The 17,507-nt window shown below is 40.2% G+C and overlaps 1 pseudogene; it reads right to left on the bottom strand.

Moving 5' to 3' along the window:
- Positions 1-8,682: 8,682 nt before the first annotated feature.
- LOC111163610 (large ribosomal subunit protein uL30 pseudogene) overlaps positions 8,683-17,507 on the bottom strand; it is a 114,982-nt pseudogene continuing 106,157 nt past the window's right edge.

Below are 17,507 nucleotides of genomic sequence, written 5' to 3' on the forward strand. Positions count from 1 at the left end.
AGGCCACAACAGTGAGAGGCCCGCGTACTGCAAAAAAAAAAAAAAAATCTAAACCTAGCTTTCTAGGTAGTCACAAATGTATTTTTATCAAAGGTAAAGGATAGAACACATTTTATATAACAGCATGTTAGCTTAATCTACACATTTGAAGAATTTGGAAATATGGCCTGTGGCCTCCATTTGTACTCAAGCCCTCAGCCCTACAAATGGGGAGGTAAACCTCCTAAGTGTGAGGGATGAAGATGGAAGAAAGCACAGCTTGCCAGGGAAACTAAATGTAGCTTAGCAAAGCTCGGGCCTAGAATGGGAGACAAAGACATCAGAGACGCCCCTGCCTGCCTAGTGACTTGAACTTAATTTGGAAGGCTGCAGAGATCATTGCAGATTTAAAGCTGGGGAGTTAAGCCAGCATTGGGTTTGGAGCACTCACATCACTTGTGTCAATCTGTTCTGTCTCCAAAAGAAACACACGATGATATTTTTATTCTCACTTCTTCCCTTTGCCTCTAAACAGATGCAGGAAAGAAAAAGAATGGTGATGTCTTTTACGGCTGTAGGAGTCCAAATAGCAAAGCCTGGTGCAGTTAGAAGAGCAAACATGTAGGAGAAAAAATAGCACCCTGACGTTCTTATCTGACCTACCCAGCTGGAGAGAGCCTGAAATCCCATATTCAGAGAAGCCAGGCAGCCAGGCCAAAGCCCAAGAGCCCACAGATGTCAAGGGCAGGATGTCTGGGAATGGGTCAAGGGCATCGGGCAGAGCCAGGTGGGTAATCAAAGAGCTAACATAGACCTTAATGCACATGAGGTACGGAGTCCTTGAAATGAGGCTTGCTGTACCCTGGGGTGTAGCAGGAGACTCCCAGTTATTGACTGACTTCCCAGAGCAAGGCCACTTAGGCCGGATGTTCAGATTAACAGGGCAGGTCTCGCACAGCATTGGCCACACAAGACTGCATCTAACCACAATTGATGCACAGTGGACTAACAGAATCGTCCTTCAGTAGGCCTCTGTAGTAGTTATTTATCAAATTTTGTTGCCAAGAATAACCTGACTTCCACATGGGGAATTATCCTTCCACCACCATATGTGATTTTGAAAAGAACAACAACCTCCAGACTGAGCTTCCCATCAACAGGGCAGATCTTCTGATGACTGTCCCCATCCCACCTTACGACCAGGTGGAAATGATGTGACCTAAGTTCAACCTATCAAACACTTACCCCAAGACTTTAAATGGTGAGCCAGTAAAGCAAGAATATGAGAAGAGTTGGGGTGAAGATTATTGCTGCAGCAGCCTCTGGGTTGTCAATAATCACTGCTGTGATGGCAGCAGGAATGCCAGGGTAGGTTCTTGACCGGCTTGTTCCAAGGGAATGACCTTGGAGTTAGAAAATGCTACCCACCCTTTTTCTAAGCCTCCTGTGAGCTCCCTTCATCCTGTCAATAAATCCCCAAGTGCTCCCATAAAACCAACCAGCTTCCCATGTGCGTCATGAGCAGCTCTTGCCCCCAGACCAGCAAGGAAGTTTGAAACCCTGGAACTTGCTGCTCAAGTCATTTGTGAAGACGCAGATTTTCAATCATAGTTTGAACTGGCAAACCAGTGGCTCCTCCATTTTTAGCAAAGTGCATTTAACACAATCCTACATTATGTTTCTAGGCTCTCTCCTCAAATACTGGGATGCGCTAATTGTGACAGACCCACTTGGCTATCAGTGTACTCTGGGACAGCAGTCCCCAAAGGAAGAGGAGTTATTTTTTTATTTCCCTGGAGCCCCATGATTCCTGATACTCTGGTGAAGGGCAAGAGGATGTTGACAGGGAAGTCAATTTGCTGAGGCACAGAGGGAAGGCTCCACTGGCCCTGCTGTCTGCATGTGGAGATACTGACAAGCTTGAGCAGAGACTGCAATTGAAGGGAGAGCCATCAACGCATGGGGGGCCTGGGCCTTAGCTACTGGCTACCAATCCCATTTGAGCAGATAGATTTTCATTAAAAATGTCATTTTGAAAATTAGAAAAGCATACACACACATATGCAACCAAACAGATGTTCGTATTCCTCCTCTTCCTTCTACAGTACTCACAGGAAACACATGTCTGTGTAGTCCTAAGTCCAGTTACTAATTAGCACGTTTCAGTAGCACATTTCACGGAGGATAGGGAGGATTTCAAAGGGATTCCTTCCTTTTAAGTTGAGACAGCTGGTGCTAATTACCAAGCAGGAAAAGAATGTGCAAACAGATCATTGAGAAGCCATCAGTGGAACAGAAGGCTGAGGGGTCTTTGGGTCTTATGGTAGAACTCCTCTCCAGTGGTTGGAAGGGACTGCCTATTATCTACATCTTCACCTTGCCCCCAGGAAGCAGCTGTCCAGCTTCATCATCCTGCAAGTAGGTGGGAAACACAGTCCAAGAGCATGAACTCAAAGATCACTTCACAGCATGCATGTAAATTTCACAGAAAGACAGCAGAGCTCTTGTAGTAAACCATTTCCCTCTCAAACATGCACAGCAGAATAGAAGCTAAGCATGGCCTTTACCTTTTTAAACAAACCTAGGGGATGATCGATTCAAAGTTCATCTTTATAATTGTGTTGCTGTGAAATGAGGGCAATCTAGACACCCCAAATTATGCTAGTGAGGAAAAAAGGAATCTTGACTCTAACTTAGTCACATCACTAATGGAAAGAACACTAGACCAGAAATCAAGAGCTTTCTGATTCATACACATTATGAGACTTTGGGAAAGTTATCTAGTTTTTCTGAGCCTCAGGTTTTCATCCGTAAAAGGGAATAATGGTACCTACCACATAGGGCTATATGCAAACATTTTGGAATATTATAAAAGTACAACTCATATTTAATTTGAATCTCTAGATAAAGGTAAAGTTATTGGGTATCTTTGGAATGTGATTTCTAACAAAAGCCAACCAAAGTAATCTCAGCCCAGCGGAAGTATATGAGTACCTTACAGAGGGAGTTGATAGTACTGGGTTCTGAGGCTACCTAGAGAAGATAGAAAACTTGCAGGATGACTAATTGGATTTTAGGAACTGGCTTCATAACTGAGAATAATTATGCAAAGACAGTGCAGCAGAGTGACTAAAGGTAAAAGTTCTGGAATCATACTGCCTTAGTTTCCAATTCTGCTCTATCACTCCCAACCTGTGTGACCCTAGGCAAGTCACTTGACCCCCAACTGTAAGTTAAGGGAAATAGTAATGACACCAACTCATGGATGGCTTCATTGTGAGGATTAAATGAGATGTAAAATAGGCACAATGCTTAATAGATTATAAATTTCATCTCAAACAGTATCAGTATTACAAAGACAATGTTAGTATTATTATAGTCACAGAGCTAACAAGCTCATTTTCCTTTATTTTTATTTTAATTATTACTGTCAGCTAACATATATTGCTTCTATTAGGCAGCTTTTATGTATATTGATTCATTTAATCCTCAGAACAGCCCTATGAGATATGTTAGTGAGTAGCAGAGCTGGGATCTGAACCCAGGCAGAAGCTTCCTCTTAGTTATTGCACAAATTAACGTGAGCCAGTGATTGAGACTGGGGTGGGGGCATTTAAGAGTGAACTACTTAGGGCTTCCCTGGTGGCGCAGTGGTTGAGAGTCCGCCTGCCAATGCAGGGGACACGGGTTCGTGCCCTGGTCCGCGAGGATCCCACATGCCGCGGAGCGGCTGAGCCCGTGAGCCATGGCCGCTGAGCCTGCGCGTCCGGAGCCTGTGCTCCACAACGGGAGAGGCCACAACAGCGAGAGGCCCGCGTACCGCAAAAAAAAAAAAAAAAAAAAAAAGAGTGAACTACTTGGTACAATGGTAGCTGGATTTGAATATGAAAATGTTACACATGCTTGCTGGGCTGAATGTCCCCCTACACATCATAAGGGAAAATATATTTAGCTGTTTTGACATTATAAAGTAGTCATGCCTTGACTTATCCAAAGCATTGCCATTTGTTCTTTTCTCTCCTTCATTATATCTATTTTCAGGAAACTGAAAACATTCTAAAAAATAAAGGAAGTGTTCCCCCATTCCAAATATTCTACTTTAAAGGCAAAAATAATAACTCAGAATAACAGCAAGATAAATTTGATGAATCAAATACCATTGAAAACCCACTTAACACCCACATTCAATGTCTGTCTGAAAAGTTCCAACTTCTATCATTATTTTTTTTCAACTTCTATCATTTTTAACAAACCCCAAAGATTTCGCTCAGCTCTTTTGATATCAAAGAAAAATTTCTGAATCATTGCAAGTGCTTTTTATAAAACACCTAATTTTTAGGAACAGTGCCTAGACCCATACCCTGCGCATCAAGGAACTTGGTAAAAGTGCGTTGGTTGCTCAAGTGCTGATGAACGGTGTCTGGTTGATATTACATGATATTTCCATAAGTAGAAAATGTAGCGATTTTTATGCACAGGCTCCTTTGAACCTGGGAAGGCATACCTGCAAGATAATTAATTAGTGGCTGGCAGTGAAGGCTGTAGGTTTTATATAAGTCACTTGTATGAGGCCGGAGAAGGAAATTGTTTCATGTTTAAGGAGACAAACAGAAAGTCAAAGAGAGACAGTGACAAACAAGATGGCCTGAACAATACTTGGGGTCATTTAAAGAACAGAGTCCCTCTGAGCACTCTGAGGTCATGCCAGCTTGTCCAAAGACCTGCCCTTCCCCCCACTGGCTCTCTATCCTGGATTCCGGTTCTAGTCATGCCCATCGCTTGCCAACCAAGTTGCTACATCCTGCATCTGTGCTCTTATTTATGCTTGGCTTCCTCCCCAACTTTTCTTCCGTCTCTAATAATCTGTATCTTACCATTTTCAGACGCCTGATCAAAACCCATGTGCCAGCTCCTAGAATGTAGATTTTTTGCACTCAATAGACCTTTACTCATTGGACCAGTACTGTAACTCCTTTGAAATTAAATTCTTGCTATTCAATTATTCAACCAGGTCTTTTACACTTAAAATTTTTTTCTGATTAAACTGCTTGAGAATAGGGTACATAATTTCCACATCTTTTCCGTCTGCCAATGAATTGCTCCTTGCGCTATGCATCACACCCAATAGATATTCCACGACTGTAGTAAATTATCCAGAATCTCGTGCCTTCAACTAATCCATGCCATTGCGATGGCTCCGTGAAAGACGTATAATTAGTTCTTGGGACTGTGACAAGAAGTTGCAGAACCATCAGTGTTGACTCTGCCAGAATCTACAGATAACATCTGCTTACATGCTAGGAACAGGTGGAAAGCTGCATGATCACAGTTAATGCATGGAAGGCCAGTTAACATGGTTATGAGCATGGTTTGGGAGTTCAACTCTCCAGCCTCTGCCACTTTATAGCTGGTTGAGCTAACTAACCTCTCTAACCTCAGCTTTCTCTTCTATAGGATAAAGATAATCACAGTATTCCTCTCATAGAGTTTTTATAAAGAGAAAGAAGATAATACCAATAGCACTGCACCCGGGACCAGGGAACCCCTCAATCAATACATGTTATTAATATCATGATTAAAATAATTAAGCAAGAACTCAAATATGTTTTAAAGACACAGCAGACTATTGCTAATGATATGCAATGTATCCCACTTTGAGGTTTAACTTTTACTAATATATATTTACCTAGTATTTAAGTTATTTATAATTAATAGTCTTTAATCTCGAAAGCAGTGTGGTATCCAGGTATCACTGTGGCTTGATAGTCATTCAGACATAGGTTAGAATTCTAGCTTTTCCACTTCCTAGTCAAATGGCAAAGGACAAGTTGGCTAATATCTTGAATCTTCAGTTTCGTCATCTGACATGAAGACAGAAATGTAATTCCTACTTTGCGAGATGGTGAAAGTTGCACGTAAATCCTCTAGCAGTCAGTAAAAGACAGCTGTCATGACTTCTGAGCCCTCTATTTTCCTGATTATCCTAAGGGACAGCAGCTGTGTAAGTTTAAGATCAATGTGTAGCAGAAAGCCACATGTCAGGACACTTCACAGAGCTCTACCTCTTCATCTTCCTAGGGGCATTCTCTCTGAATTAAGAGGCAAGTATTTTGGGGGGAACAGACTCATGTGGGAGAGCTTGGAGTAACCAATTTGCGGACTCATTTTCTATAGTGTTGGCAGAATGTGGGTTGTCATCACAGGCTGGGTATTGTCTTGCTTCCTGCAGTCTTATAATTGTCACACTGTGGCATGGTGTTATTTTCATCTCAATGATGCACTGATTATAAGGTAAAGCTGTACTGCCTGACCAATGTGCCAGGTGTCTGCTTTAATAACTCCAAGTGTTGTTACTTAAAAAAAATGAGTAGAGACATGGAGGGGAAACAAGGAGCCACCAACCAGCAAGAACTTCAAACCACACCACGAAGAGACCAGATGTTGCTAGGCTGTATTTTGTTTGGACAAGTTCTGCTTAATCTTCCCTGGAATCAAGTGAGGAATTCAACCAGAGCCTGCCCAGAGCAATAAAGTTGAAAATTATTTAGCAACATCTGGAACTGAGGGCAGTTTCTTTTTCTTTTCTCCACTGAGTAGGTGGTGAGAAGACAGGAGGAAGGGATACAGAACTACTCAAAGACCAAAATAAAAGTCTAGGTAATTCAACTCATTTTTCCCCACATAAAATATAGAAATGGAGCCATTCATTCATTAATCCAACCTGTACCAGCAACTGTGAAAAATCAGGGGGTATAATAACAAGGACAAACAAATAAATGAAACATAGTCCTTGACCTCAAGAGGCTTATATTCTAGAGGTTTAACAAGCAAAAACCAAACAAACAAAGCAATAAAAAACACCATAATTACAAGTTGAAATAACAGCTTTGAGCATTAAAAAAGAAAAAGAGAGATGAATCACAGGAAAGGATACTTACTGCAGAAATATGCACCCAGAGAAGTTGTCATTTAAGCTGAGACGTGAAGGATGGAAGGAGGAATGGATGTTTTCAGCTGAGGGAGGAGGATGTGTGTAGACCCTGAAGGCAGGAGGAAATTCAGTGAGTTCAAATGCCTGAGGGAAGAAGTCACTGAGAGTCATGTATTCGCTGGTGACCTTGAGCAAATTGCTTTGTTTCCTCACCTGCAAAGAGCAGTAATAATAGTATCTACTGCACTGTTTTGAGGTTTAAATGAATTATTTCATGGGAAACCAATAGAACAGTGACTAAGTCATAGTAAGTACTGAATTTTTCACTTTAAAATTGTTCATTTTGTGTTAATGTGCTTTTCACCTCAAATTTTTAAAAAGAAAAAGAGTGGATCTTCAGTTTTGTCTTGATCAACTGGATAAAGAGTTGCTTAAGTCAAACGAGAACAAAGGAGCTCAGTGTTCTGCTTGGGGCATTTGAATATGTGACGTTCATAATTTATACAAATGAAGAAGCAAGAAATAAGTTACCACAACTCAACACATAACATTTAAAACAGTGGAAATGAATGATATAAGATGAAAATTTAGACAAAAGATAAGATAAAGACCTAGGACAACCTCTGAGAAATGCCAACATTTAAGAAGCGAACCCAACAGAGAAGATTGAGAAGTAGAAGGAAATTAGGAAAATGATCCTGGAAACCAAGAGATAAGCATGCTTCAAGCAAGTAGAATGTCAACTTTGACAAATATTGCTGAGAAGCCAAGGAAGATGAGCAGGGAAGAAGTTCACTGGATTTGACAACCTGAAGGTTGTTGTTGACCTTACCAGAGGGGGTTCCAGGTAGAAGAGATGTAGAAGCACATTGGGCTTGGTTGAAGAGTGGAAGAAAGATGAGGAGGTAGAAGCAGTTTGTTCAGTTATATATTTGGAGTTTGGTTCAAAGGAGAACAGAAAATAAGGCAGGAACTGAAACAGTATGTATGGTTATGTGAAAAAAACAAAGTCTTAGGAGGAAATAGTACAGCATGCTTGTACGATAAAGGGGATAATTAAATGAACAGTGAGATGTTACTGCTGAGGGAAAGCATGAATAACTCAAGGAGCAAAGTCTTTGATAACGCAAGAGGTAGTGGGATCCAGAGCAGAAGTAGAAAAATATCCCTTCTTTTTACAGGAGGAGCACTTCCTTCATTGTGGAGGAAGGAGAATTGGGATGCAAATGCACCAAATTGGCAGGTTTTGTGGTGGGAAGATGAGTTCATTTTCAATGACTTCTATTTTCTCAATGAAGTATATGAGTCTGGGTCATCAGTAGGAGGAGGATGTGTGGGAGGTTTGAGGAAAAAGGAGATGATATGGTACAGTCATCCCACAGAGATGGAGAAACATAATTTGATTCCTGAGCAGCTCTGAGTGCCTACTTGAGGTTTCTGAGTTCTCAATCGTAATCTTGGCTCTGTGATTTTTTCCCAACAAAGTTGCGTCCTGGGTTTGGGCAAGGAAGAATCCTGCAACCTCAGAATAGCTGTTGTGATTCACCCCAGGCCTATCATATTCAGCTTGCTGATCATTGGCTAGTGAGCACTGAAGGAAGTTCAATAAGCCCATCTGTTAAATATAGAAGGGGAGAAATATCAGCATCAAGATATTTGGACCTGGACAGCTGCCAGCAGTAGCAACAAGGTTATGTCCAAATCCTTGGCCCCAGCTAGCCAAGGCATCCAATAAACAGTCTTATAGCCACACTTGCAATGGTGATCGGAAAGGGTTGCCATGGAACTTGCCATATTAAAATGGTCAAAGTTGTTTCAGGAGCTTCAGTGCAGCCTAATTTGGTGTGAGATATATCTGAATTAAAAGATAAAATACAGAAGAAATGGAAAGAAATGTATTTGTGTTTCTTCCAAGTATATAGCAATCTTTTTTGAACTAAATTGTGTCGAAATAAGTTCTAAATGAGTGTGGTCTAAATTAATTACCTGATAAAGGAGCATGAGAAAAGAAAAAATAGAAAGCCTGTAAGTCCTACAGAAACCACTCAAATAAAAAGTAGGATATGAAGAAAGGATGGATTTCAATGGTGTCAGAAAAGGTTTTCATATAGATTAACTGAAGAAGGAATAGTGTAGCAACTGATGCTCTCATTATGGATCAGATGAATCCTCTGAGCTGTCTGTTGGGAGTTCTCCTGTCCTTGTCTTTCGTCACTTCATTTCGTGAGGCTCACGTGTCCTCCCCTGCTCCTGACCATCTGTCTACACCTACTCCTCCTTCAGGAATCCGTTCTGTCTTCTCATTATGCTTCAGGTGTGAGTTTAACAAACTCTTCGGGAAGATTTCCTTTGTGGCATTCAGCCTTGCTTATGCCCTTTTATGGTGTGTGCTTTCTTGAGAACACATGATTATTATAATTATATTTGGGGGAGAATTGTTTAATAGCCATCTATTTCTGCTAACCACTATACTCCCAGTTCTTGGCATACATCCTGGCACACAGAGACCAGGACTTAATTGTGGAAGGAAAGAAAGAAAGGGAAGAGGGGGAAAGGAGTGAAAAGAGGAAGACAAACCACAGGGTGTCACTCAACCTACAAAGGTTTTCTCCTTCCTTTGAATTCATAAGAAGCTGTTTTTGTGCCCTGTATTTAATACTTAAGTATATACTACTCTGATACATCTCTTGTGTTTTCTGACGTACAAATACTGCACACATAGTTAAGTATTTAAATGAGCAAGACTCACACCATTTACATGTAAGAATATAGGAAATAACCATATGCTGAGAATGGCATCAAACATGTGCTATAACATGCAGATAATTTATTATTAATCTTCTAGGTTTTTATTTGAAATATGATTTTTTTATTGATCTTATTCATTTAAAAAAAATTTTAATTGACGTATAGTTGAATTACACTGTTTCAGGTGTACAGAAAAGTGATTCAGTTATACATATATATATCTATTCTCTCTCAGCTTCTTTTCCATCTCAGGTTATTACAAAATACTAAATATAGTTCCCTGTGCTATACAGTAGGTTCTTGTTTATCTATTTTATATATAGTAGTGTGTATCTGTTAATTCCAAATTCTAAATTTCTCCCTCGCCCCCTTTCCCCTTTGGTGACCATAAGTTTGTTTTCTATGTCTGTGAGTCTATTTCTGTTTTGTAAATGAGTTCATTTGTATCATTTTTTTATATTACACATATAAGTGATCTTATCTGATTTTGTCTTTCTCTGTCTGACTTGCTTCACTTGGTGTGATAATCTCTAGGTCCATCCATGTTGCTGCAAATAGCATTATTTCATTCCTTTTTATGAGTAATATTCCATTGTATATTGGAATATACACATCTTCTTTACCCATTCATCTATTTGTGGACATTTAAATTGCTTCCATGTCTTGGCTATTGTAAATAGTGCTGCTATGATCATTGTGGTGCATGTATCTTTTCGGGTTAGAGTTTTCTCCAGATATATGCCCAGAAATGGGATTGCTGGATCATATGGTAACTCTATTTTTAGTTTTTTAAGGAACCTTTGTACTGTTCTCCATAGCGGCTGCACTAATTTACATTCCCAGCAACGGTGTAGGAGGGTTCCCTTTCCTCCACACCCTCTCCAGCATTTATTACTTGTAGACTTTTTGATGATGGCCATTCTGACCAGTGTAAAGTGATAGCTCATCGTGGTTTTGATTTGCATTTCTCCACTAATTAGTGATGTTGAGCATCTTTTCACGTGCCTGTTGACCATCTATATATCTGCTTTGGAAAAATACCTATTTAGGTCTTTTGCCCATTTTTTGATTGGGTTTTTTTTTTTTATATTGAGCTGTATGAGCTGTTTGTATATTTTGGAAATAAATCCCTTATCAGTTGCATCATTTGCAAATATTTTCTCCCATTCTGTAGGTTGTCTTTTTGTTTAGTTTTTGGTTTCCTTTGCTGTGTAAAAGCTTTTAAATTTAATTAGGTCCCATTCGTTTATTTCTGATTTTATTTTCATTACTCTAGGAGCAGATCCAAAAAAATATTGCTGCAATTTATATCAAAGAGGTACCTGCCTATGTTTTCCTCAAAGAGCTTTATAGTATCCAGTCTTACATTTAGGTCTTTAATCCATATTGAGTTTACTTTTGTATATGGTATTAGATAATGTTCTAATTTCATTCTTTTACATGTAGTTATTCAGTTTTCCCAGCACCACTGGAACGTGAGCCTTTCCATGGAATAATATAACCTTTAAATGTCCTAATTGCCGTGTAAAAGTAGCAAGGTGTTCTTACTTCTCAACTCTCATTGCCCATCACCCTCTGCTTCATGTTTTAAGCTCTATCAATTCTCATAGTTCCTCAGAGGCCCTTCCTTTCTTCTGACTGCAATGTTTTCTTCTGAAGATCTACTCACTCAAGACTTACTACATCCTTCACATCATTTAGGAAGCCCACCACTACCTCTGTTCTACATGAATTACCGTATGAGTCCCCAGTTCACTGCAGGACTGTGTCTCTTTTATCTCTGTATTCTCAGGGCTTAGTACATGAGTTGAAATCCATAAACTAAATAAATATCTATGAAACTGAGCTATTGTTTATTATGAAGCTACACCATTCATGATTTCATAGACTTCACTTCAGCCTTCCTGAATATTTGTTCCAGGTTAATTGTCATAGTTTTTATATGTGTGTGTACTTCTTTCTTAATTGTATTTCAAGTTCTTCCCAAAACAAGGCCATAGGAATCCCCACGTTCAAGTATGCCCCTGGGTTTGGTCCACTGCTGTCTTGTATTCATGCTTGGGTATTCATTCACCAACATTAAAGCCCAGGAAAGAAGATATGACAAAACAGGACTCCCTCCTCCATGGCATGAGTCCTTTGCTGGTTTCAGAGGTGCATGGTGGCTAATGTGGAAAATACACAGGAACTTTTCCTTGGAACTGGGGTGGGATGAAAAGTGCCTGCTGTGAACATCGCCATCTTTTCCCTGACACTTCCCCTCCAGTTTCTGAGGATATAGCAGAAAATAACCTTCTTTGAAGATACTGGGTAACAATTACATAAAACAAAAACACATTCTTGCAATGCACTTGTACTTTAAGAGATTCCAAGTTTAGTTCAGCTGCTGGATGAGCCAGTTGATGTGTTTGCCTCCATAACCAGGTGAGCTCACTTGCTTGAGGAAGCCCACCCTATTCTTGGTAGTGTGATGGGCCACTGAGAGTTGGAAAGGGCACAAGAACCCTGAGATCGCCTGAAAATTCTTCCCTGGGAAGGCGATTTCATGAATGAAGTCTTCCAAGCAAATGACACCAAACTTCCCCAGGTGCTCCTCAATCACTGTGTTGTCTGTCAGAGGGATGATTTTATTCTTGACCTTGGCTTGTCCGTGTTTCAAACTGAGTTCCCAAACAGACTTTAGATTTGCAAATTCCCCAGGCCACATAAGAGTCCACTATACCAAAGCGTTTTTATGGTATGAGGGTTTACTTACACAAAGATACCACTGAAAATCTTGCTTAGGCAAAGTCTTGCAATGGTACTCTGCACCAGTAAACTCACCACATTAATCCTTTGGATGCCTACAACAAAGGCCAAGAAAGGTTTACCTGGCACTTTCAAGCCATGGGATTTCCCTTCTAACCATCTAAGGTGCACCCTGTCATGTAGTTGCTGCCAGGAATCATTTAGGAACCATTCTAGTCACTTAAACTGGAGCTCTTTTCATTTCCTCTGCTCCTTTTCTTGCAAAAGTGCCTGCTTCTCTTGGGTGGCTTTGAGGGCCTGATACGCCTTCCTCTTTTTAGGAGGTTTTCTGGAACCAAAGTGATCGTTTCTTTTTTTTTTTGCTCTTCCCATCTTCCCAATGCTGCTGGCTACCACTCATGCGCAGCCCCACTGCACTTTAATTACTGTCATTTAAAAGATGACCATGTTATGAGAGGCATAATACCTACCAGAAATAGATTTTTCACATTAAACCATCCTTTTTTAAAAAAATTCATCTTGGTTATTACAAGCCTGTGTCAGAAATTTTACAAAATTGTTCATTCCTGTAAAAATTACTTTCAAAGATATCCTACCATTTTATCCCCAGAAAGTGACATTAGCTTCTATCACATAAGAAAAAAAAAATGGCATTAAGTGAACATCTTGAAGATAAGAATGCATGCTTTTAGTACAAGCAAGCTTTCTCCACACTTTCCTCTTTCTTCACCCCATTCCCTTTGTCCTACCACTTTTCCTTTCCTTCCTTTGTTCTCCATTTCCAACTGCCGATGAAATATGGGACTTGCTTAGACCTGCTTAGAGCAATCGTGGGTTTTAAGTTTGATGACTGCTTTTCTAGCATGAGGATTTAGGCAGCGGGGAGCACAGACTGGGAATGTAGACTAATGTTCCCAGGTTCTAAATATCACCAAATCAGAAAAGAATTGCATTTGTGAAACTGAAGAGAGACTCTTCTTATCTTTCAATAACCCCCTGTGCCGTCCTTAGCACCAAATGCAAAAGAAAGGGTGAGAGAAAGGGCAAGAGGACTTATCAGAGAAGAGACTTTCTGCTGGGACGTTATATGTAGCATGAAGCAAGAGTGAATTAAATTTCAGTTAACAGCGCTGAACCCGCAAAGGAAAGGATGGGAAAAGGCAATAAAGAGCTGTGACAGTGCTGACTGAGGATCTAGCAAAAGGGCAGGGTGCCTTCCATCTGTTCGGAGAGTGCAGACTGAGCCATTGGTGGGGGGCGGCGATCATCCTCAGGGAAGCTGTGACTCAGTGACTCCGCCAGCAATGATGTGTGGGCAAAGCAAAGAAGTACAGTAAAAAAAATGACTACCCAGAAAGTGGTGGTGACAGCAGCACTTACTGGCACCTGTAGTGAAAAAAGCTCACTCATTCACCTTTTTAAGTGTTGTTTGTGAAGCAGCTACTCTATGTAAATCAGAGTCCCTAAATATGCACCCTCTTCCAGATTCCTATAACTTCATATTTAGTCTTCCTAAATAGGCTCCTTGTCTCTAGCCTCTCCCTATTCCAGTCTATGCTACACACAAAGTCCAGGAAATTCTTCCTCCTACACAAGAGTGGTTATATGCATAGGTTCTGGAATTAGGCTTCCTGGATTCAAATCCTGGCTCCACAGTTTATTAGTCTGTGATCTTAGGTTCAGTTAGCTAAACTCTCTGAGCCCCCAAGCATCAGTCAGCTCGGGATAAGTAGCAGAAACAAATGTTCCCAACATCTTCCTGGTTTTAACAATAGCGCTTTGCTTCTCGCTCGTGTGTGTGTCCATTCTAGGTCTGACACTATGCTCTGCACAATTCTCACTCTGTGATCAAGCCTAAAACTGCTGCCTCACCTGGATCAGGCCAGCCAGTGGCAGAGGAAAATCACAGAGTAACACTAAACCTTTTGCAGACTCCTCACCTGCAAAATTACTTCCTCATCCTTTCCTCCTTAATGCCATACTCACTTCCCTCTAAGATACAAATAAATGTTCAGCCCAACAGAGACAAAATAATTGGCCATTTTCTGCCCAATAATTAGGCTCGATATTTCATATACAGTTGGCTCAATTAATATAGAGTAATGGACCCATCCAGGGAAAACAGGTATTTCTACAAAAAAGAGTTCTGCTTACAAAACGAAACTAAGACATCAAGCCCTTATTATTACCTTGACATTGAACAAGTTAGCTCCAGCACAGGAAAGTTGTGGAGGAAAAACTACATAAGAGCTTTTTTATTTTCAGTGAATATGCCCACACATCTTCACATTTCTAAACACCTTTATAGCATATCATCTATTTCGTACAATACAGCAAAATATAATGTCATGAAAGTGATTGCATTTGTGAAGATGATGACTAAAAATTAACAATGCTACACAGAAGAATGACAGCCAGTACATTCGTCAGGCTAGACTCACTGTTATAACAGACAACCCCAAAATTCAGTGACTTACAATAAATGTTTGCTTGTTCTCATCACAGTCCAGTGTAGGGTGATGGTAAGAGTGGCACAAAAGATCTCATCACAGTGCAATATGGGCTGGTGATGGCAAGTGTGGGGCTAGGAGATCTGCTCCACATTCACATTCAGGAACTCAGGCCCCTTCCATCTCGCCACGGTCTCCCTCCGGTATGTCCTTGGAGTCCTCTCTATTCAGCTGTAAGATCAGTAAAGAGATTAGAGGATTGCATTTAGGAGGATTTTATGGCCTAGGCCTGAAAAAGGTGTATATCCCTTCTACCTCATTCAGTGACCACAACTCTGACACAAGGCTGCACCTAACTGCGAAGGAGGCTAGGAAATATCGTCTAGCTACGTGTCTGAAAGAAGGCAATTTGGGAAAAAAACAGTCAATCTGTTCCACAGTGACTTAGGCTCACTTTCTAGCTAGGTGACTTGATCTAGTACACAAGCCTTAAAGGCAGTGATTCAAATATGTGAATTTACAAAAGCACAAATTACATGTTCTATACATTTGGCCTCATGTGCCATGTATCTTTGGAAATGATGGTCTGTTTTGCTATTATAAAGAACCGTTCTGACACAAATTGCTGAATCATTATGTGAAATGAAGGTGTCTGATCACTGGGTTAGGCTATTTGTAAGCTAACAAGTAGAAGAGAAAAGCCTTTCAAATGCTCACCCGCAGAATAAACACACAGACACAGAACACCATCATGCTATGCTTTGTGCAAACACACAAACTCCTCTCACAGAGATTGACATAATGGAGGGGAAAAAAGAGAGAGAGAGAGAGAGAGAGAAGGAAAGGATATCTACACAAGGAATTGAACCAAATCAAATGTTTTGGGATACGCTTGACTACCTGCCCTGATAAGGAATAAGATGAATTCGTAAGATTTGCCTGGCCTCACAGTCAATAATTGTTAGAAAATTGTCAGGCTCAAGATGGATGACATCATGTAGGACAAATGAAGATCATTTCCTTCTACACTGATTGGTGCTTGAGGTTTGTTTATACCCCAGCTGCCTGGGCCTTGTTGTAAGTAACCAGATATCATAAGTTTGAAACAGGCTTTCCATTTGCATCACTGGGCAATGAGTGCAGCCAACAGGAAGCCCAGTGATTCAGATAACTTGTTTTAATTGAAATCAATACCAACACAGGCAAAAACTGCCTGGAATGGCAGTGCTATGCTCTGATGGAAGATTTTCATGATCTCTACCAATGATAACCATTATTAAGAACAAACTGTTAACTTCAACAGTGACATATAGTGCTTTCCAAGAGGAAAGAAAAAGTTTTGGGACCAGAAAACTGTCCAGAAAAAGTTTTGGACAGTTTTCAATAAGGGGGAAAAAAAAAAAAGAAAGAAATTTTACTTCTTCAGGTCTCTATTAAGTTTCAGTCCCAGACTCAAGTTCAATTCCAATTTGAATTTCCAATAAGTGGAAAGAGAAGATTAGCCACCCTAGTCCCTCTCCTACCAACTCTTCTCCAGCCTTTCTTTTCCACTCTCACCCAGATTAGGTCTGGTGAAAAAGAGAATAATTATGACAATTAATATTTATTGACTATCTTCCAGGTGCAGGGCTGTGTTCTAGTCCAGGGATCAGCAAACTTTGTCTATAAAAGGCCAGATAGTAAATATTTTAGGCTTCATGAGCCATACCGTCTTGGTTGTGACTATTCAGTGCTGCCTATGTTACGCAGACACATAGAAAATACATAATAACTTGGTGTCCCTGTGTTCCAACAAAACTTTATTTGTAAAACAAGCAGCAGGTCAGATTTGGCCTACAGACCATACATAGTTTATGGACATAGTTATGGACACTAGAGTTTACATATTTTATTTATCTTCACTGAGGAGGGTATTACTATCTTATTTTACAGATGAAGTAGGCACCCCCCCCAAAGCTTTCCCTCTAGTTATGGGTGAAGCTGTGTCTATACTAAAGGCAAGTCTAACACCAAAGCAGCCTATACTTTTCCAACTTTGCCACTCTACTGCATGACTGGAAAAGGCAGTTAGGCAGCCTGGACAGTAGCAGAAGCTACACCCCTGGGCCTGACTGCAAATTGCAGCTGCTAGTTTGAAGAGTTGCCCAACTCTTCTCTCCTGGTGAGCCAGTGTTGACCTAACCAAATTTTCATGATGCAAGGTATATAAAGAGTCAGATACCACTGAAAACAAGCACTGTCAGAGAGTGTAAACCCCTAAAAAAAATTCATTCCCCATGGCCTCTGGGACCTCAACTCCAACACAGGTCAAGAATTGGGCCAGATCTGAAGAGTATTTGAGCATTAATTTGGTATCACACAAATACCATATTTATAGCATCCATGTATTTAATGCCCACCAGTAAGATGGGGAGTAAGGGTATCTATATCTCCAGAGCCTTGCGTGGAACTTGACACATAGGAAATTCTCAAGAAATATTGGTGCCATGGGTAACTGAGGTAATAAAACTTATTTACTACAAATAAAAATATAATTATAATTGTATAATTATATATTATATTAATATGATAAGTATATATTATTATAATCACATGTAGTAGAATTATATTACATGTAATTATAATTACCTATTACAATATATAAATAAATT

The sequence above is a fragment of the Delphinapterus leucas genome, chromosome 11 (genome assembly GCF_059928025.1).
Source record: "Delphinapterus leucas isolate spDelLeu-1000000601 "Yukka" chromosome 11, BTC_Dleu_Yukka2, whole genome shotgun sequence".
NCBI classification, from domain to species: domain Eukaryota; kingdom Metazoa; phylum Chordata; class Mammalia; order Artiodactyla; family Monodontidae; genus Delphinapterus; species Delphinapterus leucas.